The sequence below is a fragment of the Myodes glareolus genome, chromosome 8 (assembly GCF_982192425.1).
Source record: "Myodes glareolus chromosome 8, mMyoGla1.1, whole genome shotgun sequence".
Lineage (NCBI taxonomy): Eukaryota > Metazoa > Chordata > Mammalia > Rodentia > Cricetidae > Myodes > Myodes glareolus.
In genome coordinates this window covers 81,579,758-81,605,613 of record NC_142033.1, presented here as the reverse complement: position 1 = coordinate 81,605,613, position 25,856 = coordinate 81,579,758, and the positions used below count along the sequence as shown (strand labels likewise).

At 42.9% G+C, this 25,856-nt stretch overlaps 2 long non-coding RNA genes across 3 annotated transcripts in view; one reads left to right on the top strand and one right to left on the bottom strand.

Moving 5' to 3' along the window:
* Positions 1-8,904, bottom strand: part of LOC125401235 (uncharacterized) — a 20,375-nt gene extending 11,471 nt beyond the window's left edge. Inside the window, exons 1-2 of the long non-coding RNA XR_015002793.2 lie at positions 8,772-8,904; positions 3,478-3,548 (exon numbers count right to left, since the gene is read on the bottom strand). This is a non-coding gene — a long non-coding RNA (uncharacterized LOC125401235). The remainder of the gene's footprint in view (positions 1-3,477; positions 3,549-8,771) is intronic.
* On the top strand, positions 4,736-25,856 carry LOC125401234 (uncharacterized). Of its 2 annotated transcripts, none has more exons than XR_015738607.1 (4): positions 4,736-5,121; positions 19,113-19,186; positions 23,408-23,534; positions 25,543-25,856. It is a non-coding gene; the product is annotated as an uncharacterized LOC125401234 (long non-coding RNA). The 2 variants fall into 2 exon arrangements; XR_015738606.1 differs by lacking the exon at positions 4,736-5,121 and adding an exon at positions 14,461-14,613.

Genomic DNA, 25,856 nt, shown 5'->3' with positions numbered 1-25,856 from the left:
CCATAGCACTCCTGTCTCCACCTCCCTAGTGCTGGGATTAAAGGCGTGAGCTCTGTTTCTCTTCTCGATTGACTCAGTCTTGTGTAGCCCAGGGTGGCCTGGAACTCAGAGATCCAACTGCCTCTGTCTCCAGAGTGCTGGGATTAAAGGTGTGCACCACCACCACCGCCTAGCCTCTATGGCTAACTAATGTGACTGGTTTCACACTTGATCTTCAGTCAAGTTTTATTTGTTTCAGCATTAACAAAGTATCACTACATGAAGTGAGCTCTGGGTGACCCCTCCTCAGGAAATTCTAAGATGAGCTCCTCCTCCTCGCTTTCCTCAGGGGCCAGACATTGCATATGGCATGGAGATCCCTGTCAGTTAAGGATTTCATGAGCCCTTTCAGCATCTTATCTATTGTTCAACATGCTGCCTTCCAGGAGCCATTCATCGGAGTGACAAAATGCCTGACAAACAGCTTAAAATTAGAAGGGGCGATTTATTTTGTCTCCTGTTTTCAGATCATCAGAGTGCTAAGAGCCTTGAGGAGCAGAGTAGCTGACCTCACAGTAACAAGGAAGCAAAGATAGACTCATAGTGTGAGCAACCTTGTTCTTTTTTATTCCAAGTCAGTCCTGAGCATTTGGGATGGTGTTGGCCACATCCAGGGCAGGTCTTCTTACATAGTTAATTCTCTATGTCCAGAACTCTGCTTTACTGACTTCTTAGGTGGCCTGTCTGTCTGTTTTTCTTCCTTCCTTCCTTCCTTCCTTCCTTCCTTCCTTCCTTCCTTCCTTCCTTCCTTCCTTCCTTCCCTTCTCTCTCTCTTCTTTCTTTCTTTCTTCTTTCTTTCTTTCTTTCTTTCTTTCTTTCTTTCTTTCTTTCTTTCTTTCTTTCTTTTTCTTGTTGCTCTTTTTTTTTTTGGTTTTGTTTTATATTTTTCAAGAGAGGGTTTTCTCTAAGTAGCCTTGGCTGTCCTGGAACTCACTCTGTAGACCAGGATGGCCTGAAACTCATAGAGATCTGCCTGCCTCTGCCTCCTGAGTACTGGGATTAAAAGTGTGTGCCACCACCAATCTGCTCCTTAGGTGGTTTTTAATCTAATCATTAATGATTAAGATTAAGCATCACCCCAGACCCTGAAGAGGGGTTGAGAGCTATTGGCTTCTCTGAAGAATATTCCACAATACTACTCTGGAGTTTGGAGGGACATGACCAAGGGGAGGAAACTAGATTGAACAGTAACACACAGGTAGACAACTGTAGGAATCCAAGGATCGTTGAGAGTATATTGCATACACTAGTATGTTGTTATGCCCCTCCCTCCACTGATGACTGAGAAAGAAAGCTAGTTACTGACTCACGTCTGTGCTTCATTATGCTTTTCAGAGGGTGTTAATTACTCAGAATGTTATTACTGCATTCTTCTTCCACAGTGTGTGTGTGTGTCTATGTGTTTGTGTGTGTCTGTGCATGTGTCTGTTTTCATGCAGAGTCACTGCCGATCTAAGTAAGGATAGGAAGAGGACCCCCACATTAACCGTTACTGGATTTATTTCAAGAAGACTAACAACATTTCAATGTAAACAAAAAGGCATACTTTGAGGTCTGATTCTGACAGAGAACTATCTTTCTCTCGATCTGGTTATTGGTGTCTGGAAATCCCCTAAATTGGACATTTTCCCAATTAGGGATAAAAACTTAACAAATGTAATGAAGATATTGAGCAGACATGAGTAGTCCCTAATAACCAATCTAGGTCTATGAACTCCTGAACTTTCATCAGTGCCTGAGTTTTTTGCATGGGGCCCAAAGATGGGTACATTTTCCTGAGGAGAGCCATAAGTTACTTTTAGTGAACCGTCAGGACATGTCTGTGACAAACCCCGTCAACTGTCCTCTCTTTTCCCTGTAAACATTAGGAACCACCGGGTTAATGGTGATGCAATAGTCATAGTACAATATGACGCATCTACAGGAGCAAATGAACAATGTCAGAGGTGATGCTTGAGGAGATAAAGGGGCTTCAAAGAGGGAGCCAAGACTCCAGAAACTACCATGATCCTTGGTAAATTTGACTTTGGATGAAGTTCACCAGCTTCTTGAGTGAAGCCAGACAACAACTTCCTGTCCATGCCGTATTTGGTCTAGGAGGCTGCATACGTCTGTGGGCAGTTGCACACCAGGACTGCTGACTGTGAGCATCGCGTCTGCTGCTGAGGACCCTCTTCCCTTCCCCTTCTTCCTTCCCTCCTTCTGTTCATTCCTTCCTTTTCAGTGTTCTTTCCTAACGATTCCCCACTGCATATCATTTATTCATCCATATAATGCCAATTTATCGCTACATTCCAGGCCTGGGACCAACTTGTGAGTGTATGAAATGCGGAGCTATGACACCGTCGCTCAGGAACACCACTGTTTAGTAATGAAGACAGACCAGACATGAATTGATGCCATTCAGGTGATGATTTTATGTAATGATTATCTGAAAGCCCCAAGGAAGTCAGTGATTTCTTTAAGACTCATTTATGATTAAGGTATTGAAGTCTGGACATCATTATAGCTTGGCTTTCCGCCTGTCACCTGTCTCCCAGCATTAAAGTACTTCTGCATTTCATATTTACAAAGCTGATAGGTAGTGCTTTCATGGCTTTCAGATTTCCTTCCTGCAAGAGACAGATGGAGTTTGGCTCTCTTGTGCTTACCTTGTGATCAACAACACACACTGACCATCGATTTATTAGTAACAGGGGAGACTGTAGACCCACTAGTGAGCTAATGCACAGTTGCTAGTGTGTGAGATTAGTGGGATCTACTTGTGATCTAGATCGTGACCTATGAATGTAGTCGTTTGCTTACTGCCAGGATGGAGGTTATGTTGACCACATCAGTGGAGGGTTAGGATCACTCAGAGCTTTCCTACCCAGCTAGGCATAATCCTAACAAAAGGAAAGAATGCCAGGGAAGAATGAGGTGCCCAGTGTTCTTCCTCCTCCTTCTCCTCAGAGAGGGGAGAGGGGATGGAGATGAGAGAGAAGCTGAGGTGTCTGACTTAGTGAAGACGTTGACCCTAGTTCTAAAGTCTGAAAAGGTACTGGGCACTTCTTGAGCTTCAATACCACAGAATGCCTCTCATTCCCTATGAGAAGTGTTCTGTCGAGGCGAGGCAGCATTAAGTGGGTTTTTCATAAACTATAGCGTAGAAGTTTTAAATGGGTCATCCTTTCTAAGACTGACCCGTGTTCTTTTGGGCCAATCATGGAGATTTTCAGAAAGAAGATAGTGTTTGCTCTTCATGGACAGGTGGAAACACGCTGAGGGTGAGGGGACCTTTGTTCTTCTTCGGTGCCCCTCACTGTGCACCGGAGGGAATGTGCATTGAATTGGAAGGTGTTAGTTCCTGCACCACAGTCTGGCCAGCCTTGTGGGCATGTTACCTACTTCCAGGATCTATTTTACTATACCCTTTGTGATTGAACTTTTGAAAAGTACCTGCTCCATAGTCTTCAGGGTCCCTCCACTTCAGGGAGCTCCTCTGCACTGCTCTTGGAGAATGAGCGACTCTGTAGAGAGAAAGAGTAAAACCAAGCAGGACAGTTGGAAACAGTGAAATGCACACCGCCTTTCCCTGTCCATCGCTTGTCTCTATCTCCCTGGCCAGGATTCATCCTGAGAGACTATTTTTACACTGTTCCTGACCCAGCGAAACCTTGAGGTTCTGCAAATCTAACCAGATTTAGACTCCATTTGTGTTTTCTCTTATAACCTCTGATTTCTGGGAAAAGGAGCCTATCACAAAGAACTGCATTAAGCCTGTCCTCGTTTGTCTCCCTTCACATGGAGAAGGGCTCGCCTCTTTTAGGGGGGCAGCATGTGGGGCCTCAAGAAGCCTCCCTAAAGGAGAAACCTGTGACAGTGTTGAAAAATTGGGGAAAGACACATCTTTTCTTTCTTCCTAGGGCTCTGGGGGCACAGAATCTCTCTCTCTCTCTCTCTCTCTCTCTCTCTCTCTCTCTCTCTCTCTCTCTCTGTCAGACTTAACTTTGGGAACTGCAAACGGAGTGAAAAATGGGGTGTGAATTGTGCCTTCTCACTGCAGTTCCAGAAGTGGTCTTGAGACGGCCTCAGACCTTTCTACAGTCTGGACCTTCTGATGTCATCTGGGGAGGCCCATTGCAGACTCCCAAAGTGCTGAAGACAAGATGTCTCCAGCCCAGCATTTCCCACAATCAGCATGTAGGGCAAGGAGAACCCAAGGTGGAAGAGCCCCGGTGTCATGGGAATCACAAGGAGGGGGGTCGTAGCAGTAGGAAGGGACTGCAGCTCTTGCCAGTCCAAGTTTCTAAGCAATTCCAAGTTATTATGTCGTTATCAGAGGAATTTGAGTGGAAGAGAAAAGCAATTTTTGGGGGAAATATTTCTCCTGTATGTCCCCCCTTCAGAACAAGCTGCTTTGTCCGAACCGAGAGTGAGACCTGGGGTCTATTTCTGGTTCTGCCAACTGACTCCTGGGTGACCTCTGTCACTTCCTCTCTTAGAATGTTCAGAGTTCCTCTCTTTGAAAAGAACTTTAGAATATCCTTCCAATCAGAACTCTAGTCTAAGAACCTAGCACATATAACAAACACAGATCTTGGTTGCCATAGGCAGAGCTGCCATAGAATTGATTGAGTCAGGGTCAATAAAGTCTAACCAGAATAGTCTCTCTTCATATTCTCCTTCCGGCAAAGACTTGGTCAAGTGTGTCAGGCTTCTCTGAATGCCATCTCTGACATCACAGATGCCTGTGGGTGAATGGGGTTCCATCCAAAGCTGGCAAAGAAGGATCCTGGAGAGCTGGGCTCTGGGCTACATTCACACTAGAAGCAAAAATGGCTTCAGGAAAATGTCATGTGTATAAAACCTAAGGGTATTTATTAGATGGTGTGGGACAATTCTTTATTTTGTCAGTCATGTTTTAAATAAATGTTGATTGGCCAGTAGCCAGCCAGGTAGGAAGTATAGGTGAGAAAATCAGACAGGAAGTAGAGGCTGGGCAATGAGAACAGGAGAATTCTGGGAAGGAGGAAGTCCATTCCTCTGCAGCTGTGAGTCTGCCACAGAAGAAGCAAGATGTGACCTGCACCGCTGAAAAAGGTACTGAGCCATGTCACTAGCATATACTAGAATAATGGGCTAATATAAGTTATAAGAGTTAATAAGAAGCCTGAGCTAATGGGCCAATCAGGTTATAACTAATAAAGACCTCTGTGTGATTTCTTTGGGACTTAACAATTGTGGGAACTGGGCAGGACAGAGACCTCAGTCAACAATTAAATTTGTGTTTTAATGGCACATATGTAAGCCAGTAAAATAATAGAAATAAGGTGCGTACGTATGTGTCAATGTATGTATGCATATATGTATTGTTCTTTTTTAAAAATAATATGATGATGGGATGTCCCAGGCAGCTCACGGAGCAGCTGCAAGTGGCAGCGCCATGCGGCCGGGGGAGTCAAGGTCCTCGGGCGAGCGGCAGAGTCAGGTGGCTGGATGCGGTGGACGGCAGAGTAAATGGACATAAGGCTATACATAAAGCTAGACATTTATTACTTAAAGAAAGGGAGATATAGACAAACGTAGAGAGAACAAAGACACACACACACACACACACACACACACAAACGCACGCACCCACACACACGCACCAGAGAGAGAGAAGATGGCGACGAGGGGGAGGTGGGGTCAGAAGTAGCTGGGGTGGGTGTGGTTAGTTCTTAAAGCGCCCCAACGTAACAACAATATGTATGTACATCTTTGAATTTAGTAGCAAGAAGAAAAAAAGCTGAATCCCAAAAGAGTCAAGAAAAGTGTAAGAAAAGAAAACCTAAAGGGCAAATAGAAAACACAAGATCAGATGCTAGAACTGTGTCAGAGTATATCAGGACCTGAAATCAATTTCAACAGATTCTTTTCTCTGATTGAGATTGAACTGGATTTCCATCAAGAGCAATTTCCAAGAAGTTAAGAACAGTGCTGAAAAATGTGGCAGCTAAATAGAGACTAAAATATCAGACAGGCAGGCAAGGGCAGCCACGTCCTTATTAACAAAGGAGATTAAGGTAAAAGAGATTATGAGAGAACCATGAGGTCAAAACAGTCTGAAAAATACAGTAATTCCAAACCTTTAAACCTAAAATGGAGATGGAGAAACCTAAAAACACATGCAGGTCTAGAAAGAAAAATAAACCAACCTGCCGGCATCCACTGCAATGGAAAGATGCACCATGTTCATGGATACACGGCTGGGTTGGTATGGCTGGGTTGGTTTAAAGATGCCAAGTTAAAACATCGATTTTGGGAATTCAACTTAATCCCAAACAAAACTTCTTCTTTTCATAAAGATTGGAGAGATGATTTTTATTGTTTTGTGAAGTAGGTCCAGGGGGTAAAGAATAGCTAAGCAAAGAAACTGACCACTGGAATAGAAAAGAAGGTGCCCCAAGCAAACTCACAAATATGTGAAATTTACTTCATAATTGAGCTAGAAATATAACTGAGAAGAAAGGAAAAAAATTCACTTTGTCATAATTGGAGACTAATTTATTATACACATAAGGAAAGAAATGAAAATCAACCCTCTCTTTTAATCAGTTCCTCTACAATCAAATCATTAATGGTAAAATTGTGAACTACTAAACTTTTGTTTTAGAAGAAAATATACCCTGCAAGTGAGATTGTTTGAATTAATAATAAAGCAAATAACAAAATAACCAAAAGGTTTGAATAGGCACCTATAAAAGAGGAGGATGACTTATAAAAGAGAAAATGACTTATAAACATATGAAAAGATCCCCAATCTTAGCGACTAGGGAAATGCAAAATTAAAACCACATTATCCTATCACCAGATTGGTAAAAATTAGAATATTCAAGACTATTCATAGGAGCACTCTTTGTAATAACAAAAGCTTTAAGAAGCCAGGAGGTCCATGGGGAAGTGAGTATTTTATGAAGTGTGATGTGGGCTTACAAAGGAATGCCACACAGCATGGAGAGGGATCTGACTCTATCCTACACATCCGTGGAGGGGAGTGATCAGCTCATTCTTGAGTGGAAGAAGCAAACTACAAAAGAATAGAAAAAACATGTTTTTTTTCTTTCTTGTGGTATCAAAAGACATAAAGCTCTTCAAAATATATTATCGACTAGTTACTGGAAAATGAGAAACAATAATTTTTCTAAGGAAACATAAGACAGTGGCTCCAGATTCAGGGTAGTGATTAATATGAGCAGGCACGGAAGGAAGAGGTTAGGGTCCCTGACAGTTTCCCTAAAAGGTAGTAAGTGAGTTCATGGCTCTTGAAAGATTGGATGCTGTGTTTTGGGGATGTTTTATATCATTGCATTTACTCAATATTTAAGACAATATAATTTCATGGTCAGGTAACTTGAAACATATCACTGTTTCAGAAACTTCCTAATACGCACCCATCGTTTTTCTACCTAATCGACTTCCTATTGATAAAAGATTAAGATATTGTTTCCCAAAACAGAGCACCCTCATGTTAAATAATTTTGAAGTTCATCTTAATGGGTGATTTTTTTTTTTAAAGAAAGGAAGTGTCCTTATTCATCAAGCAAGCACCTCCCTGCTTTTCACTTGCTGCATGAAAGGATTAGATGTTAAGGTCATTAGTGTGGTCGAAGACTGGCTAAGAAAGCAGGTGGCTAACCCAGTGTGTGTAAAAAGAGAGGAGCCCCTTTTCCTAGGGAAACAGTGCAAGCGGGAGGACAGAGGACTAGAAGGGAGAGGGATAGGTCACTGCGAGGCTGACTCATATTCTGAAATGCTGGCCTCTTTGATGGTACAGGAGACTTGTCTGCCTTTAATAGTTAAATCTTCAGTTTGACTAAGTTTACTTCTCATTCCTCACCCAATTGCATTTTCTACCTTATATGAAGTCCTCTTATATGCAAATTTGGTATGTTTTTTTTTTTGGTTTTTTTTTTCTGTAAAACATTGACAAATTAGTGATGAGGACAACCACAAAATGTAAGACTGAGGGGTTGGATATACAGAGGGATGAGGAAGAACAGGAAGGAATGAATGATGTTCTTTTCCAATCTTCCTCTGCCTGCAAGTCAGGGTAAGGCACCAGTGAACCTCAGGCATACGGCGGCTACCCTTCTTCTGACTTCTTCTGATATTTAAGGAATGCTGGCTGATTGTTAAATTTCCTGGCTGTCTAATCAGGAAATAATTTCTTCAATTTTGAACAGCTCATAAATGAGCTCTTTTACTAGAGATAACTCTATTTTTAAAAATATGCTATTGTAAAGATGACCAATGTCGCCATTTAAATACAGATGTAATATGTAATGGATCCAAGATGCCAGGAGCACAATATTCGAGTGATTTAATGACAGTTTAGGAATACGGTCTCTATGAGACATGCCTGGAATTAGAGTATCCTGCTTTTACTGCTTTCCAACAAGAAACCTTCTAAATTCCCAATTTAAAGCTGATGCATTTAAGCCCATGAATTAGTTAGAGTGTGTATCTGTGTAAGAGAATAAATTGGGCCAGAGATGTGTCATTGTAGTAGTGGTGTGCAAACCTGATTGCTGGGTTATTAAAAATTCTGGGCTAATGTTCTGGAAAGAATGAATTTGCTGTTATAAAAATCTTCCTACCTCATGATGCCCATGCAGCTGAAGCCCCACGTCTAAATTTAGCGCAAGCTTGAACAAGGAGATTAATTGAATTAAGAAGTATTTATTAAAGAAGAAATAAATAGCTCTTACCAATTAATGAGATCAATCAGGCCAACCACTAAAGAGAGCCAGGGAGGTCTGTCCGTGGTGTGGGCTTTGCAGATATGGAGCCTGATAGGCGGAGTTCCAGAGCCTGTGGACCCATTCACGGGCTGTATAAATTTAGCGAGGGAGTAAATGAAGTGTAAAGAGAGTAATTGAGCCGTCGTGAGATCAGATTAGAGAAACGCATCCCCTCTTGGCTTACCTTTCTCTTTCTTCCCTCATCTCCGAGGCATTCCACTTATATATTCCTCTATATTGACTATTAAATCTGTTATTTTTAATGCACAATGACCAATAGTTGCCATATAGTAACATTTGCCATAGTTTGTCACTATCACGACAACAGCAGTATGTGGATAATGGTCTCCTTCCGTTTAAAAACAGTTGTGTCTCGTTTAGGCATTCTGGAGATGCACGAAAGCCTCGCAGTCACTTCCTGAACGTGTCAATCTGATAGTCGACAGATAGATGTATACTTTCCCCCAGCACCAGTACTCCTTTCTGGAAAGCTGTTATTTCAGCAATGTGCAGGGATGGAGAGAACACTCATTTCGACTTGTAACTTATACAAGTTTGATTCATCTCATGTATCAATTTCCTGCTTCATATACTATAAGGCAAGGAAAGCTTCCTTTGGGAGCATTAGTTTCTGTATATGAAGTATAGATTAACCGGTTTTTCGATGACTGTCATTAGGATAACTGGACTGATGGAACATAGGTTAAGACAGGAGGGACCCTGGGGGCTACTTGGTCACATCACCAGGACAACCCCTGCGCCTGCATTTCTGTCAGAACCTGGTAACATCTTCCCCGTGGCTGTGAATGTGCCTGGAGAGCTCACAGGATGAATGTTGCCTAGTCCCACCTTTATGAAAGCAGGGTCCAGGCTATCCAAATGGTTAGTAGTTTCTGTTTACCAACTATGTAGAAAACACGGTATGGGTAGCTATTTATGCATCTCTGAATTTTTAACACCTTATGCAAAACCCTTGCTCTGTGTAGATGGATGAACTGAAGCTTCCAATGATGGTCATTTGTGAAGTCAGAGCTTTAAATCATGACATACTTACCTCTCTTCATCCATGGCCTGTCTCCCTTTGCCCTCCCAACCTAGCAGAAGGCATGACCACTGCCTTCTCTGCGGACTGCTAATAGGAAAGGTATTCACCAAGCAGGCCCTTCCAACTCTTGCTCCCAACTCACTCTTGCTGCTTCCACTCCTAGGAGAGGAGCGTCAGGAATTATGAACATGGAGTCATGTTTGGATAAAAATCCTGACCTGTCCTCTTCCTATACTTTCCTGGACATATTTTTTAAGTCTCTCTGATTTTTAGTTTTCTCATATGTAAAATGAGGTAGCAGTAGTATCTCTGCATACGATAGCTCAGAACACTAAATGACCTAGAATTTGCAAGGCCTTTAAATGCACACACGACACTCAAACCTACATCAGTAGAACTGTGATGGTACAAGGAGCAGGTAAAGGCTCTGGGATGGCACCCGGCTTATGTCAGGCTCTCAGCTGAGCATGCTGTTCTCTAAGTACTTAGTATGTTTATCTTGCACAGCTCTTCCTGTGTCTTCTCTGGCTTCAGTGTCTTTGAACTTCTTGTCATGCCAAGAAGAAGAAGTTTTTTAAAGTCTCTTGGGGAGATCACAGTTCTTTCGGGTGGGACTATTTGGATCCCCCCTTGTTTAGGCCCACCTTATATTTAGGACTCCCTGATGTGATACATTTTCAAGGACAGGATCCTAAAGCTGTGTACATATGTGCACGTGTGTTTATTCCACAGCAGGTCTTTAATAAATGTTTACTGGAAGAATAAGTAAAGTCTTGGTCCCTATTCCAAAACAGTAGTCGACTCTGAACCAAAGACTAGGAGGCTTCCACAGGGCAAGCTGTGCATTGGCGGAGTCTACAGGACCACCTCTCCCTGGCTCTGCGCTTTTGCAGGGTTGCCCTTTTTCAGTGTGCAACAGTTTGGAACTGCACAAATATTCCTGTTTTGCAGCAAAAGGGATAGCCAGAGAGTGATGAGTCTTCCCATCCATTGCAATGCAAGCATGTCATGGAACATGGCATCACAAAGGAGCCGTTCCACAGCAACTTTACAGCCAGGCAGATGAAGTAGAAGGCTTAGTGTAATGGCCCTTTTCCCAACTAAGAGAAGAAACTGTATTGGACCCAAGAAAAAAAAACAGTCACGAAAGTATACTCAAGTAGCAAATAATTGAACCCATCACTCATTATTTCCCTCCACATTAGAAAAATGGAAATCATGCGATGTGTCTATGTAGATAGTGAACAGTGTAAGAGGTGGCGTTAAGAATCAGAATGTGGTCCATGTAAGCTGCATCTCTCGCTGTGCTCTGCCCAGTTTGCGTTACTGCTGAAGACAAAGCTAAAAGGACTCTGGATTACATGTATGAAAATAACTTCCTAATCTGCAGGATAAGTCTGACAAGGGTCTTTGCTCCTTTGGTTGAAACCCTGGTAATGCTCAAAGGGCATACAACTGAAGAGATGGCATGGGAATGGTGGCTTTTTTGTTTTGCCTTGTTTTACTAGTGTCTTGAATGCTAGGGTTTTCTGTGTCGTGGGAGTGCTCCTGCTCCTGTCCAGCTTTCCTGCATCCCAAGGGGAATTCTTCTTCTGTGAAAATTTTCATCTCAACTTAAAAGGAATCCCAGTGTCTGTTACTATATACAGTTGTATTTAATGATGTCACCCACCCCTGTATCTATATATCTTTGGTGGCTGCTGAATTCAAGGGAAGTGTTTTCCCCCACAGTTTAACCTTTCTAGAACATTCTGGGAGCTGTCTTGAGCCTTGGCTATGATTGTCTCCCTTCTTCCTGAAGGCATTATTGCCACTGGTTTTAGTGTGTGGGGAAACGGGGCTCTCACCACAGCACATTCTGCCTCATTGTGAATGTGGTTCTCTATCCCACATTGACTGGGTTCACCCCCACCCTCAGCAACTGCAGACCTCTGAGGTTTTACTGTTTAACCCCTTCACACCCATGGATGGCACTGTTTAGATCATGTCTCGCTAAGTGAACGAAATGCAGCGTTGGTATGCATGTTATAACACAGCTCGGGACCTCTGCTGATGAATTTATTCTAGAAGCAAGTACTTTGAAGATAACTCAAGACTTCCAGGTATGGATGTGGGCTGTTGACACACAAGGCATGCTCCTAGGAGTCAATTCTGCAGTCTGCAATGGTTTTCAGGTTGGGCTTTTTAATAGCAGAGGCTGAACAGGGGCAATACTTCCTTTACTTAATTCTATGTTCATTTTTAGCACACACAGATTGCACAGCTCGTTATACATTTATTACCCTGTAATGCACTTGGCAACACACACGAGATCCCCGGAGCTGTCCATAACAGGGAGCTCACACTGCTTGAGCCAGACCTGTCTCAGCCCCTCTGCAGTCCCATTAAGTTAAAGAGTAAATTATTAATAATGCTGACTAAAATCAAAGCTCTACATGACGCAAACAAAATTAACCAACACTGGGAAGACAGAAGCATTCAAGACAGCAGAGAAGCATCGGCTGCCACAGAAGAATGTCTCTTGACAGTTTTCATAAGGTATTTCAATGGACCATCATGTGAGGAGGACATCACTGCAGAAGCTGACAGAGGGGAGAAGGGAGCCTACAGGATTCATCAATGGGCTTTGCAGTTTCAAAAGCAGACAGTGATATTAGTACAATGATTTGTGAAAAAAATGCTGCTTTCTGACCTCTTTATTCTTTTAAAAATACCAGGGAAAGAGCTGAATTAAAAGATTTTGGATTTGGTTGTTTTTTTTTTTTTTTAATATCCAATGAAGTCCAGATTCAAGGACCAAAACATCTTTCTTAAGTTAGCCAGTAGAGCTTAGATTCTGGTAAAATGACAGTCATTTTTCCAAACCTTATTTACAATAGTCAGCAGAGTACAAAGAACCCCCAGCGGCCCGGGGGATCCTAGTGACCTAGTCGCAGCTGGTGACCCAGTCATTCTAGAGAGAAGGCAGAGTCTCCCAGAAGTTGCTCAGTTTCGTAAATTAGTCCATAGCCTGGTCTTGATTTGTAAGAAGATTAGGCCAGAAAGGGCTCAGGCCTTTAGACAGGCTTAACTCTCCTGCCCATATTTCAGGAGCTAGTGTCCCGCCACCCAAAGGGGAGAATATTTTTCTTGAAGCTCCAGCTTAAAGTAAAGCTTGTCTTCCAAAGGCCTTCATGAACTTTCTTGTCTCTGCTTGGGTTCCACCCTATACTATCACCATTACTGTGGTTGACATGGTGTGAGTCCACAATGGGCATTATCCTGTGGGACACGGCTACATCTGACAGCAAAGCTAGTACTAGCTCGGCTCGGCTCGCTCAGCTCCGAGGCTTGCAAAAGAAACTCTCACAGAGATGGATGCTCCGTAGCAATGCCCTGGATGGGAAACTAAGCACGTCAAAAGCAGAAATGCATCAAATTACTCGGAACCTACTTAAGCTCTGAGATATGCAGAAATGATTTGGATAGGGAAGACGGCAGCATCCTAGTGGGCCCTGGAAATCCTCTCCACGATGGACCGCCATCTCACACAGGCCAGTCCTGCTTAATATTCACTCCTTCTGACCTCGCCAGGCCCCTGAAGCTAACGGCCCTGCTTGTTCCCGCATTTCTGGAGGTCACAGACTGATCCCTATCTTGCTCTGGGTCACAGGGCTTGTGCAGCTGCCTGCCCAAACTCCCGAGTCTCTGCTGCACGTGCATTGCAGTTTGCACCACTCTCAGCCACACTTGCCTGGCTGAGTGGCCTTGCTAACTGTCCTTCCAGTAGGTGGGAATTTCACTTCCTTATTTCCAGGCATAAATAATCGCAGATGCAAAATTGGGGCCTTATTTTAGATACAGGCGTTGAGAACGTGACTCAAATATTCAACAATATTTTTGATCCTGTTTTTTTTTTTTGAGTATGAGGTAGCCTGAGCAACTTGCTGGTCAAGGCTCTGGATTTAGCAAACCACACAAGTCAAAGAGGTGGCAGGTGGGAGGTGAGGTTTCGGTGCTGCATGCGACTTGCGTTTTACCTTTGCTCCTTATATTCTGCACCTTATGAAGAACTAACTATTCTCAAACATACCACTGCATCGATACTCTGGGGTTCATGGGTTAATTGACTACATCTGCCTGGCAAAGTTGACTCCATAACTTTCAGGGTCCCATGGCAAATACATAGCTCTTCCTTCAAAAAGTACATAGAAAACGTCTCTCTCTCTCTCTCTCTCTCTCTCTCTCTCTCTCCTCTCTCTCTCTCTCTCTGTTTCTCCTACCCTTGTTACAACATTTTTACTGGATCCTTGGCTAGGAGAATACTCATAGGAGACACACACACACACACACACACACACACACACACACACAAACACTCAACTCTGCTCCATTCCTTCATTCCCATGTCTTGGGTTCCCTTGCTGCTGGGTGAGGTGCTGAGAGAAAGCCAGAAAAGCTAGTTGTGTACGAGCTCAATGCTTCATTGCTCCTCTCAACTTCCCTGACCAAACACAAATTGAAGACAAAATTATTTCAGGACTGTGACTACAGGACATGAGAGAGCCTGGGGCACATGGGCAGGTCCAGGAAACTTGCCGTGCTGGCAGACTTAGTAGACGGCTAGGAGAAAGGAATAGCGCAGCCACTTGGGTCTACCAACGTGCAAAAGACTCATGGAGCTGATCTTCGTGAGTTACAGGGTTTGGACCCTCGACTTCCTCATCTACACCACCTGTGTAGCATCAAGTGATGGAGACTTCGTGAGCACAGAGACCTTGGGAAGTACGTAGGGCTTCCTTGGGAAAGGTGTTGATTGGTCAGAGAAAGTGGAGGATTCTGGGACTGCAGCTGCCATGACACCAGCCTCTGCGGGCTGCGATTCGGTAGCGGGGGTAGGATCAGTGAGGAACCATAGGCAGATCTGAAGGTGGCCGCTGGAGAGTCTGCCTTTGGGACTAGCTGACTGCCACTGATCTGGGATCTTCTTTTAATTGTTGTACAACTAGGTGGCTGAGGGAAACCAGGGCCATTCTGATCTCCAACCGACAAGCAGGGCTTGCGTTCCTCAAATGGCCAGACCCTGCTTGGCACTAGGGATGGAGGACAGACACTGCTGGGTCGGCTTTGTCTTCAGGGCTGTCTATGACAAGAAACAGGTCATTTCCTGCGTATCTCAGGTCACAAAATTCTAGCACACAGCGCTTGGCCATCTCTTTTGAAACAGTTGCTTATGATCGAATGGGAAAACGGGAGACCAAACTGTGTCTTGGTCAGGGCAAACTGTGGTCTTTCCTGGTTACAGTTGAGTCATATAACAGAAGGTGACTGATGAGACATTAAATGGTGTGCATGTTTTAAGGACACATAGGACAGGGCTCTCAGAACCGCAGGAGCCTGTGGTTTCTGAAATACGGGTGGGTGGCTTCCTGTCGCTGCAAGGCATGCTGGGGAGATGAGATAGGACAGGCTCCACCTCACCACCTTCTCTACCCAGGTTCTGGCAGTTTGACTCTTGAAGTCTGGCCAGTTGTCAGCAGAACTGGTGTTAGGAGTGACCAGGGACGTGGCCAGAGGTGCAGAAGTCCATGAAAGTGTGTCTCAGACCAACGTCTGCAGGAGGGTGTTGAAGCCGTTCACTCTGTTTTGTGCCTGTAGACAGCGATTTTAATGTTATGTAAATGCAGTCCCTAATTCCTAATAGTCCGGAAATGTATGTGTCAGGGCTGTGGCAGCTCAGGTTGTGGATGATCCAGATGATGGAAACAGACTGTGGTGTGTGTGTGTGTGTGTGTGTGTGTGTGTGTGTGTGTGTGTGTGTTAAAGGAAAGCTTGCGATTATCAGCTTCTGTTTTTTTTTCTTTTTTTTTTCTTCCTCACAACAAGATTTAAATAGGACAAGACAAGATGTTGAGAACCGAGAGGCAGAACAGATGTTGTCTGAGGAAGAAGCCACTGTGAGGCCAAACTAGGAGAAAGGGAAGGAGGTGAAGGCTTTGAAGGGGAATGGACACTCTGGGTTTCAAGGCACAAAGTGATACCCACCTAGTCAGAATCACTTATCTAAATAGAAACTCCAGGAAATTCGTGTGAAATTTGGTCTAGGAAGATGAGTGCAATGTGACGAAAGTTTGCCAGGGGGCCACATGTGTGGGTGGCAGCAGAATGCAGCACAAGGGCCAGTGGCAGATACACCAGGAGCAGGCTGAAGGAGCCTGCAAGGCTGTGTAGGCTCTTGCCGCACACTTTGTCTTCCCATAGGAAGCCTGTGGCTCAGCAGAGTCTAGTTGTCTGGTAGCTGTGCAAACAAATGGGCTGCCCTTTGCTGTCTTCAAGTCCTCTGTCTTTTGGGAGATGGTTAGGATCATGGTTAGTGTGACAAAATTTGCCACCTCTTAAGGCACAAGGTAGCCTAAGAGACCAGAGACTGGAATGATTATCTCTTTAAGATGATCCAAGTAATCAAATGTGTATACATGAACCCAATTCATTGCTCCTAAAAGAGACCCCGTAATGCTTTTATTTATTGACATAGAAAAATTGTTCACTTTTTCTGGGTGTTGCATGGTGTCTGATACATGCATATGTTTGTAGGGATCAAATAGATTACACCAAACACCTACATTTCTTCGCCTTGCCACCAAGATGTTAGAGTCAGATTTGGCTGGCTGTTTTCTTTTCTCATAAGGAGTGTTGAAGGAAGAACAACACGGTCAAGCCAGTAGCGAAGGATTATAATGCCAGGGACTCTGCAGGATGAGTCAGAAGTATGGGAAAGTTCCGGATCTTCTAAGGAACTTAGAGTGAGGTCAAGGCCACTTTGAGCAATTTAGTGAGAGTATGTTTCAACATGATGGGTAAAAATAAGGCTGGAGATACAGTTTAGTGATAGGGCTCTTGTCCAGTGTGTGCAAGATCCTACATTCAACCCTCAGCACCACAAAATGAAACAATTACAATTACATTGTTGGTCAACTTGCAAAAACCCAGGTATATTAATGATAACATTTTTTTTGCATCATCCTAAAAGCACATGGGTAGGGAAGCGTGTTTTTCCTCAGAAGGCACAGACTTCACTCTTCCTAGGTCACGTGACCAATGTAATCTGGAGATGGTCCTTTGCAGTGACTTAGACAACGATACTTAGAGCCAAAGGATTCAAGGCAACCCTGTGCTTCTCTGCACCTTATTTTTCCCCCAGAAGTTTTCAACTAAGTGTCTTTTTCCCATTACACCCTCCCCATTCTTTATATTTATTGATTACTGAATTTATTATCAATATGAATGGTTTTTAAATTGTGAGCCACATTTCAAGTGATTTTGGAGTTACTGACAAGTATAGATGTCATCAGCTGGGTTCCTTGGTCATGTCTACTGGCTTTCCACTTCCACACTGTAGAAGTGGGTGCAACTGCCTTTCCCAAGACATGCAGACAGCCTTCTCGGCTTAATAAATCAGTTCTGTGTACAGTCAGCGATTCCAGCGGTGGAAACTCCACAAGGTACGAGAGAAAGGAAGTAAGTTCTGCTCTTAAACAGGTTTCAAGCCATGAATGAGTCATGAGTTATATTGGTGTTCCTTTGCCTTCATCAAACTCCCCCCCCCCGCCTACACGCACATACACACTCACACATACACACATACACCCATCTACACACACATACACACTCACACATACACATATACACCCATCTACACACACACATACACACGCACACATACACACATACACCCATCTACACACACACATACACACGCACACATACACACATACACCCATCTACACACACACATACACACGCACACATACACACATACACCCATCTACACACACACACATACACACTCACACATACAACCATCTACATACTCACATATTTACACACAGAGCCCCTCCACTTCTTGCTATTCCTAGAGGCTGTCAAATCTGGAATCTCCTGGATCACTCCTGTACTCCCCATGTTCAAAGACTGACCAGGCCCAGTGGCAGAAATCATAGGTATAGCTCTATTGCCATTGTTCTGCTTCCTGTAGTCTCACAGGCCCCTCTTTGTAGCATCTCCCTAGTGTAACTCCGCCTTCTGCTGCACGCTAGTACTTCTGGGCCTGGGTGTTCGCTTTACCTGAACCCATAGGCTTTCATCCATCCCAAATGGCCTGTGCTTGCCACTCATTCATTAATAAATGTCCTTGAAGACACCTCGTTCCTGTTCACTCAGCTCGTGCTTGTCACCGGCCACCCCACCTAACATTCCTGGCCCCGTTATCCAGGATTCTCTTACAGGAACTATGTTGGTCAGCTACAACTTTGATATTATTTCTTTCTTAATTGTTCATCACTCCCGCTAGAATTTAGATACTAGGAGAAAAATGATCATATCTAAGTAGTTCCTTTGATATAGTTCTTAAGAGCTATTTGAGAATAAGAAAGAGAACCAGTGAAGAAGAGAATGCTTGCTCGGCTAGCTCTGGTAGCCAGGGTCTCAGCACCATTTCTCTGAGCCCTCCAAATGGCTTTCCTTCGTTTATCTGACTCCTTCCTCATTCTCTTACATGAGAGCCTATCCAGTTCTCCTAGAATACTGATTCCCCGTTAATATCCCTTAAAGGTTCCGCTTTCTAGGTGCAGAGCACAGTTCCTAGTGTAGAGGTGATTCTGGGAGTGTCCCAGCTGTGTGTCTAGCCCTGCTTGCCTGGGCAAATCACACCATTTGAACTTCTGTGTCAAACAGCAATCCACCTGGAATGGTGTCTGTTCTTCACAAGAGTTCACTCTTCATTTCACACGTTCCTCATATTTTCAGGTAGGTGGGATTCCCACGGAGAATGGAAACGTATTTTGGGGGGAGTCAACTTTTGATTCAAATTCTGACTGTGTTATTTACAATGTTGGCACTTTCCTCCTCGCTCGTAGATCACTACTGGAAAAGGTGAGGCTCAGATGTGCAGCAAACACAGGGAGATGTGTCATTTTCCTTCCCCACATAATTCGCTCTTTACAGTCCTTCCTGTGAGACCGGTTGCCGTCTCTGAGTCCCCAAAGGCTTGCCCACTCCTCTGGGGTCATTTCATTACCTTCATCTGCCTTAACTCCCTATGTACTGCATATTCAACTTCAGCTTGCTCAGCGCTCTTTAGCTTTCTGTATATAATTTCTTCTCAGTTACATTTTATCCTCAAAGAACCTCTGGTGAACTTGACTTATATGGATTTCCTTTTCAGTTTGATATCTGGTATATATTCAACACATACTTGACATTTTGTAATTTCTTTCATTTGATAGGTATTTCCTGAAGTCTTGATATGCTAAAGGGCTAGATGCTAAGCTCTGAAGAAAGGGGCATATATAAAAAAGAGGTAAGGGTTTTGTCTTGGGAACATTCTTGATATACAAGGTTTTAACTCTCAGTAAACCCCACATTGTATCATAGTTTTGTTCCTTCTCTTAGCTGGGAAGAAAGCCCCGTATCATTCATGTTATGTCCTGTGTTCTACAAATTAGGTTGATAAAGTAGAGATGATTTCTGATTTCACAGGTGTTTAAAATAAGGAGACATGATAAATATGAAGGTTACCATGCACAATTCAGTGGCAAGGTAATGTTTCTCACTGAATTTTCATACTGAAAACAATCAGGCCTACTATGCTGAGGCATCTAGGAGTGGCAACTACTTAGTGACCTGTTAGTTTAACTCCAAGCTCACCTACCCAGGGGACACTCTGCCACACCACGTTGGAAGGTGTAGGTTTCTAGTTAAGTGCAGTTTTTATTTGTCCAGCAAGTTTGGCGCTACCAAATGAGAATGGAATTCAGTGATTATACATTGGCTCCCCAACTCTAGGCAAGGTGAAGGACCCTGTCTCTGACCCCCTGACTTGCTTTTGACTCACTGAGTTTCATTCAGGAATAATCACTGTTATTGGAAATATCCAGAAAAAAAAAGTCAGTTAGCTGACATAAAAGCAAATTTGGTCCAACAAGTTCTAGGGATCGATTTTCACGTGGAAGAACCACAGCCTCCCTTGTCTACATGGTCATCTTCCAGTCATCAGTGCCAACTTGGGGTACAGGCTCCAAACCATGGCTCCGAGGAGAAACTTGTTGATCGTCCCTTAGTTCTTCACCATGTGTTCCGCTAATAGGCATAACCGATATTATATTTCATCACCAGAACACGTCTTCTAGGTGGAAAGAGAGTAGAAATGGGTAAGAACTGGCATTCCAATGTTTATGTTGTTCCAGGCAGTAAGTGTTAGCCTGTGGGTCCCCTTGTGAAATGGAGTCTCTTCACTCATGTCTGGTGTGGCACTTGAGCACAGAACAGAAGATCTGAGCTGGCTGTTGTACTACTATCCACCTCCAAAGAAGGTGCAGTGAGATTTTTGAGTTCGCTAGGTGCCTTCAGTCCCACTACTGCTGGGATCTAGTGGGTGATGGTGTCTGCTAGGCAGGCTTTATCAAGGAACAGAAGGATGACATTGTCCCTCAACACCTCTGTCTGATTCTCTCCACTTGCCACCGTCACAAGTCAGTACCAGTCGCTTTTCTTCTGTGACCCCTGCAACTGTTGTCCCCACTAAATTCTGGAAGGCTTGGAAATCAAACAATAAAATCTAATCACATTATTTTCTACCCAAATGGGCACAGAAACCTTGATGTTTCCAGGAGGCATCCGACTTTCCTGACGTTTGTCCTGACGTTAACCTAAAAGATGAAATGTTCTGAGGATCACTAGACTCCAAACCAAAGAAAGTGATGAGGCAACTCTTTTCTTAAAGGAACAAAAACAATTGCCACGTACATTGCTATGATTTAAGGAAGGGTAGTCAGGACTCTGACTTCCTGTTTAGGTCCAGGAACGAATACTGTCCTGCGGGAGTCACGGTGTATGTGTGGGTGTGGAGGGATCAAAATCCGATCAGTGAAAGGTTGTCTTCACCCAGAACAGGGTGTTCTAGCTATCTGAATACCCACAGATACAGATCTCTCCCACACCAAGGTGGCACAGTTACCCGAACTGCATCCAGGCACGCAGCACAAGTCAACAAAGTTCCACAGGCTTTGAAGGCACAGTGACTGACTCATAGCTCTATGCCCATTTCTCAGAATCAAAGCCAAGAAAGAAAACATAAATTCTAAACACTGGGCCTGGAATATAGCTCAATGGTAAAGCATCTAGACCCTGTGTTCAACTTTTCAAAAGACCTATTTCATTTAATATCTGTGTGCATATGCATGTATATATGTATTTGTGCAAATGTGTGGGGGCGTGTGTCCCCTGAAGCCAGAGGAAAGAGTTGGAGCCCTTGGAGTTGGAGTTACAAGTGTTTGTGAGCTGCCTGACATCAATGCTAGAATCTGAACTCTTGTTCTCATAACTGAGCAGTGTGGACCTTAGCTGCTGTGCCATCTCTCCAACTCCAACCATTGAGCTGTAAAATGTTTTGTATTCATCCAACATCCTCATTCCTTTTTTTTTTTGCTTGCAAAATAAATAATGGTGTCAAGATTGCTCTTCCCTTTCAAGGAAATAGATACTCAGATACAATGAGTGACAGATATAAAGTCTTGTAGAGGGCTGGAGAGATGACTCAGTGGGCAAGAAAACTTGCTACTCTTACTGAGGCCTGGAGTTCAGTTTACAATCAGCCATACCTTCAGCTCCAGGGATTCCAACACCCTCTTCCCTGCATGCACATGGCATGGTATATATTTATGTCCTGCAGGAGATGCCAAAGTCAAGACTCAGGCCTCCCTGAGAGGTGATTGGGCTTCCTATAACTAATACTGAGAATTTTAAGGTCAGAGGCTATGGCGGTAGAGAATGCCATCATGTCCAATAAGAGAGTGTTTTTACTTCAATTAGAAAACATGGAGCGAAAACATGGAGCTTCGAGACACAGATTTCCTGTGTCTCTGCTTTCGTCACTTGGTATTTCTTGGATCTTGACCTGTGACTTAATTTCTCCAAGTCTTAGTTTCAATACTGCTAAACTGAAGGGCTCTATGAGGGTTAAACAAAGAAGTGGATTGGGTAGTTCTATGATGAAATTTTACCATGTCAGATTCCGTCTTGAGTTCTTTCTCTCTGGGATTTACTTGCAGGTCTGTACGTTTTCACTCTTGAAGTGGCTACTTTCCCCGTTCCATTCTAAGCTTCTATGGGATGCCTACACTTATGCTACCTTGTGTATGAACTGGTTTGGCAATACCTTCTTCATGAAGAACTGAAAGCACACAATACCTTCTTCATGGGGATTTGATGCTTATAGCTTATTTCCATCTTTGTCTCTATCATGTACATGACTCTGAACAAATTATAGCTCGCGGATCAAGTTGGCTCACCGACAATAATATTTTCCAGTACAGAGAAAGTGCAGGTGATTGAAAGTTCAGGGTGCATAAAGAAAAACTTGGAGGCCAGGGAGGTGGCAAAGTTGGTAGGGCGTCTGTCACTAAGCCTGAGGACCCGAGTTCCACTGCAGAAAGCCATGTTGTAGAAGGAAAAAACCAATTTCTTCAAACTGTTCTCTAACTACATGTGTTGTGATGTGAGAACACACACACACACACACACACACACACACACACACACACACACAGAGTGAATAAATTTAAATATTTGTAGCATACATCTTGTCCTCTCCTGCAGGAATTGCGAATTGCTCTTAGATCCTGCGGCTCAGAACCCCTCATGCTTTATTAACTGACCCTTTAAAGAGAATGCTTCCTGCTAGAAGCTGTCGAGAACCAAGCTGAAGTTTGCACCATGCTTTCAAGCATTTCTAACTGCAAATTAAGCTTTTCTGCAGACAATGTCCCCCCTCAAACACTTGATAGTCATATTAGAAAATAAATTAATACATCTAGTATAAGAGTGTCTTGAGATTTAGGAAAATTTAAAAACTAAGGAAATGCACCAATCGTACTGTGAAGCATTTTTGGTTCCTATGACAGCGGTAGCAACACACATTGAAGGGAAAACATAAATAAACCGGTTACTCACAAATGTGTAGCTACCACCACTTCACAACTGTGTCGTGTAGTAGAACGTGTGGAAAAGCAGTAGAAATGGACGTTCAGTGCAAAATCCACCCAGAATGTGATCTGCTGGCGATTGGCAGATGATGAGGAGACGTTTCCTGGAGACTCAGAGACTATGTCGCTCACCCAAATCGTTAAAGATGGTGCAAATTTGTTTCAGCTGACTAAGAAAGGAGTAAAAACCAACAAGTTAAATCAAAGGTGGGTGTGGTACTAGCACTTGGGATTCTAGGCAGGGAGAGCATGCGTGAGAGGCCAGCGTGCGATACATAGCATATGTATGTATGCATATGTATGCATATGTAGCATATGTATATATCGATACATAGCGATGGACTCGCGCCGAAACAAACAGGTGTTAAAAGACCAATGGTGAAAACCCAATTTAATTTATTTAAAATTGGCTTTGAATTGAATGTAGATGTTAATTTTACTTCTGAAACAGGAAAGTCAAAAAACTTAATAACTCATCTAAGTAATTGCCATTATGGCAGAGAGAGAAACCAATTTTTATCTCGAATTCTTCTGTGAAGTTTGATCTGCCTAGAAAGAAGTACGGCGAAGGACCTGGAGGCCATGCCTGTCTCGCAGAGGAAGACTGCTGTGATTGATAGTGGCAAGTCCCAGGATTCATCTACTATGACTTCTCTGGGTGCACAAGTAAGTGTGAAGGTTCATGTGTCACTTTTGCGACACCTGTACCTTTCCATAGTCTAGAACAGTAAAAGTAATTCATAAACTAGCTGAAAACTAATATCCTTTTTTACAGTTATATGAAGCTACAGAAGGAATAGGCAACAATATAAATAATATACCATATATATACATAGCCCCGGAAAAAATATAAACTTTACTATATTATAGGTTTTCAAGATGGAGATTTTATTTGTTAATGGTTAAAATTAGTACTATACAGTTTTCAAATTGCTGTTGAAATATTTTTGGAATGGTATCTGCATAATAGAAGTTCTGTGAAAATACACTAAAAGCTTTCCAAACTAAATGAGCCAGCAGCGTGGATACTGACAGCAAATACTAAGACACCAACACATTCAAATGATAGGCTTGTTGTCGATAGACAGTATAATAAGTCTCTGGTGTCTGTCGTAATGCTTGGAGTCACAACAAAGAAGATAATACAAAGATACACACCTGAATGCCATAAAAATAGGATGAAAACGTCGAGCAACGGAGACTAGTGATGAGGCGTTAGGAAGGAGTTGTTGCTGTTCAACAGGATGGGGCAAAAAGAGGTATCAAAGCTCACATGGGGTGTTATGGTGTTAACAGAACTTGCTTATGCAGTAGGTGCAGACACATGCACATCATAAAATCGATAGAAAATAGATACACACACACACACACTCATAAGTAAAAATGGGGAGATGTGCATTAACTTGATGGGTGTCTTAGGATCATTATTGCTGTGATGAAACACCAAAAGCAACCTAGGAAGGGATCTCTTTGGCTAACACCTCCACATCATTGTTTGTCAATGGAGGAAGTCAAGACAGGAACGCAAAACAGGGCAGGAACCCGAAGGCAGGAGCTGATGAAGAGGCCATGGAGGACTGATGCTTACAGGATTGCTTCCCATGGCTTTCTCAGACTGACTGCCAGCCCAGGGATGGCCCTATCTACAATAGACTTGACCTCCCCCACCAATCACTAGCTACAAAATGCCCTATAGGCTTGCCTACAGTCCAATCTTACGGACCCATTTCCCCAGTTGAGGCTCCCTCCTCCCTGATGACTATAGCTCATGTCTGGTTGGCATAAAACTAACCAGCACAAGGGATGACATTAATGCCCATACCACAGTTATGATTCTGTTGCTATGATTTTGTGAGATAACATCATAAGCAAAAACAGGAAGGTGTAATATATGATCTCTATTTTTATGATTCTACATAGATGTACAATTATCTAAAAATTATGTAAGTTTCATTAAAAGACTTTCTTTTCCAAATATGAAGCCAATGAAACAAAAAATAGGGCAGAAAATTTAATATGCTTATTAAATAATAAAATAATAATACGGAAAAGAACTAGATGTAGGAGGAAGGCCTATGATTCCAGAGATTCAAGAAGTAAGGCAGGAATATCACGCATGCACTGTCAACTTGGGCTACTGACTTAGATTAAGGTAAACTTTGACAACTTCGTGAGACTCTGTTTCCAAAGTAAAAAAAGCAAAAGAACCGCTGAGGATTGTTCAGTGATAGACACTTGCCTAGTATTGTGAAGCCCTGAATTCACTCTACAACAGTAAAGAAAAAAAATCAAAGGAGAATGTTGCAATATGCAAGGTAACAGATAAGAGAAAAATAGGAAGCTATCACCATCACATTACAGAATATTTTTAAAGTTGATTTAGGACAAAATGAGAAGAATGGGGGTGGTTTAAGAACAGAGATGGAAAATATTAAGCAAGACTTGCTTAATGTTGTTTATGCTGGTTATAGTTCTAATTTTTATACTTGATTTCTGTTTTTATTGTAGTTAGTTTTGTATTGAGTTGGAACTCTCCTATTTAGACAAAGCGGGGAGGTTCTGGGGGAATTCCTTCAGCCAATGGCTGGACCACTTTGGGTGTGGTCTTGGGGTACTATAAAAACAAGATATAGAAACGTGTGCTCTCTCTCTCTTTCTCTCTCTCTCTTGCTAGATTTGGTTCCTGTTCCCCACTCATGCAGAGGGCTGTACATCTGTGAGTGTACCCCTAAATAAAGAACCCTTTATTTTATTTTTTTTAAAAAAGAACAGCGATGGAGCAACGAACGGAAATGGATGACAAAATGGTAGATTTAAATCTAAACACAAAAGTAAAGTAAAAATATTCAAATTAAAAAGAATAGAATTATCAGCTGAATAAAAATGGTTTTGGATGAAAATAAAAACTATAGCTTGAAATTGTTTCTTTAAGAAACCAATCAGGATGTGCATTATAGCAGCCTGGGATGAAGTAAACTTTGGGCGAGT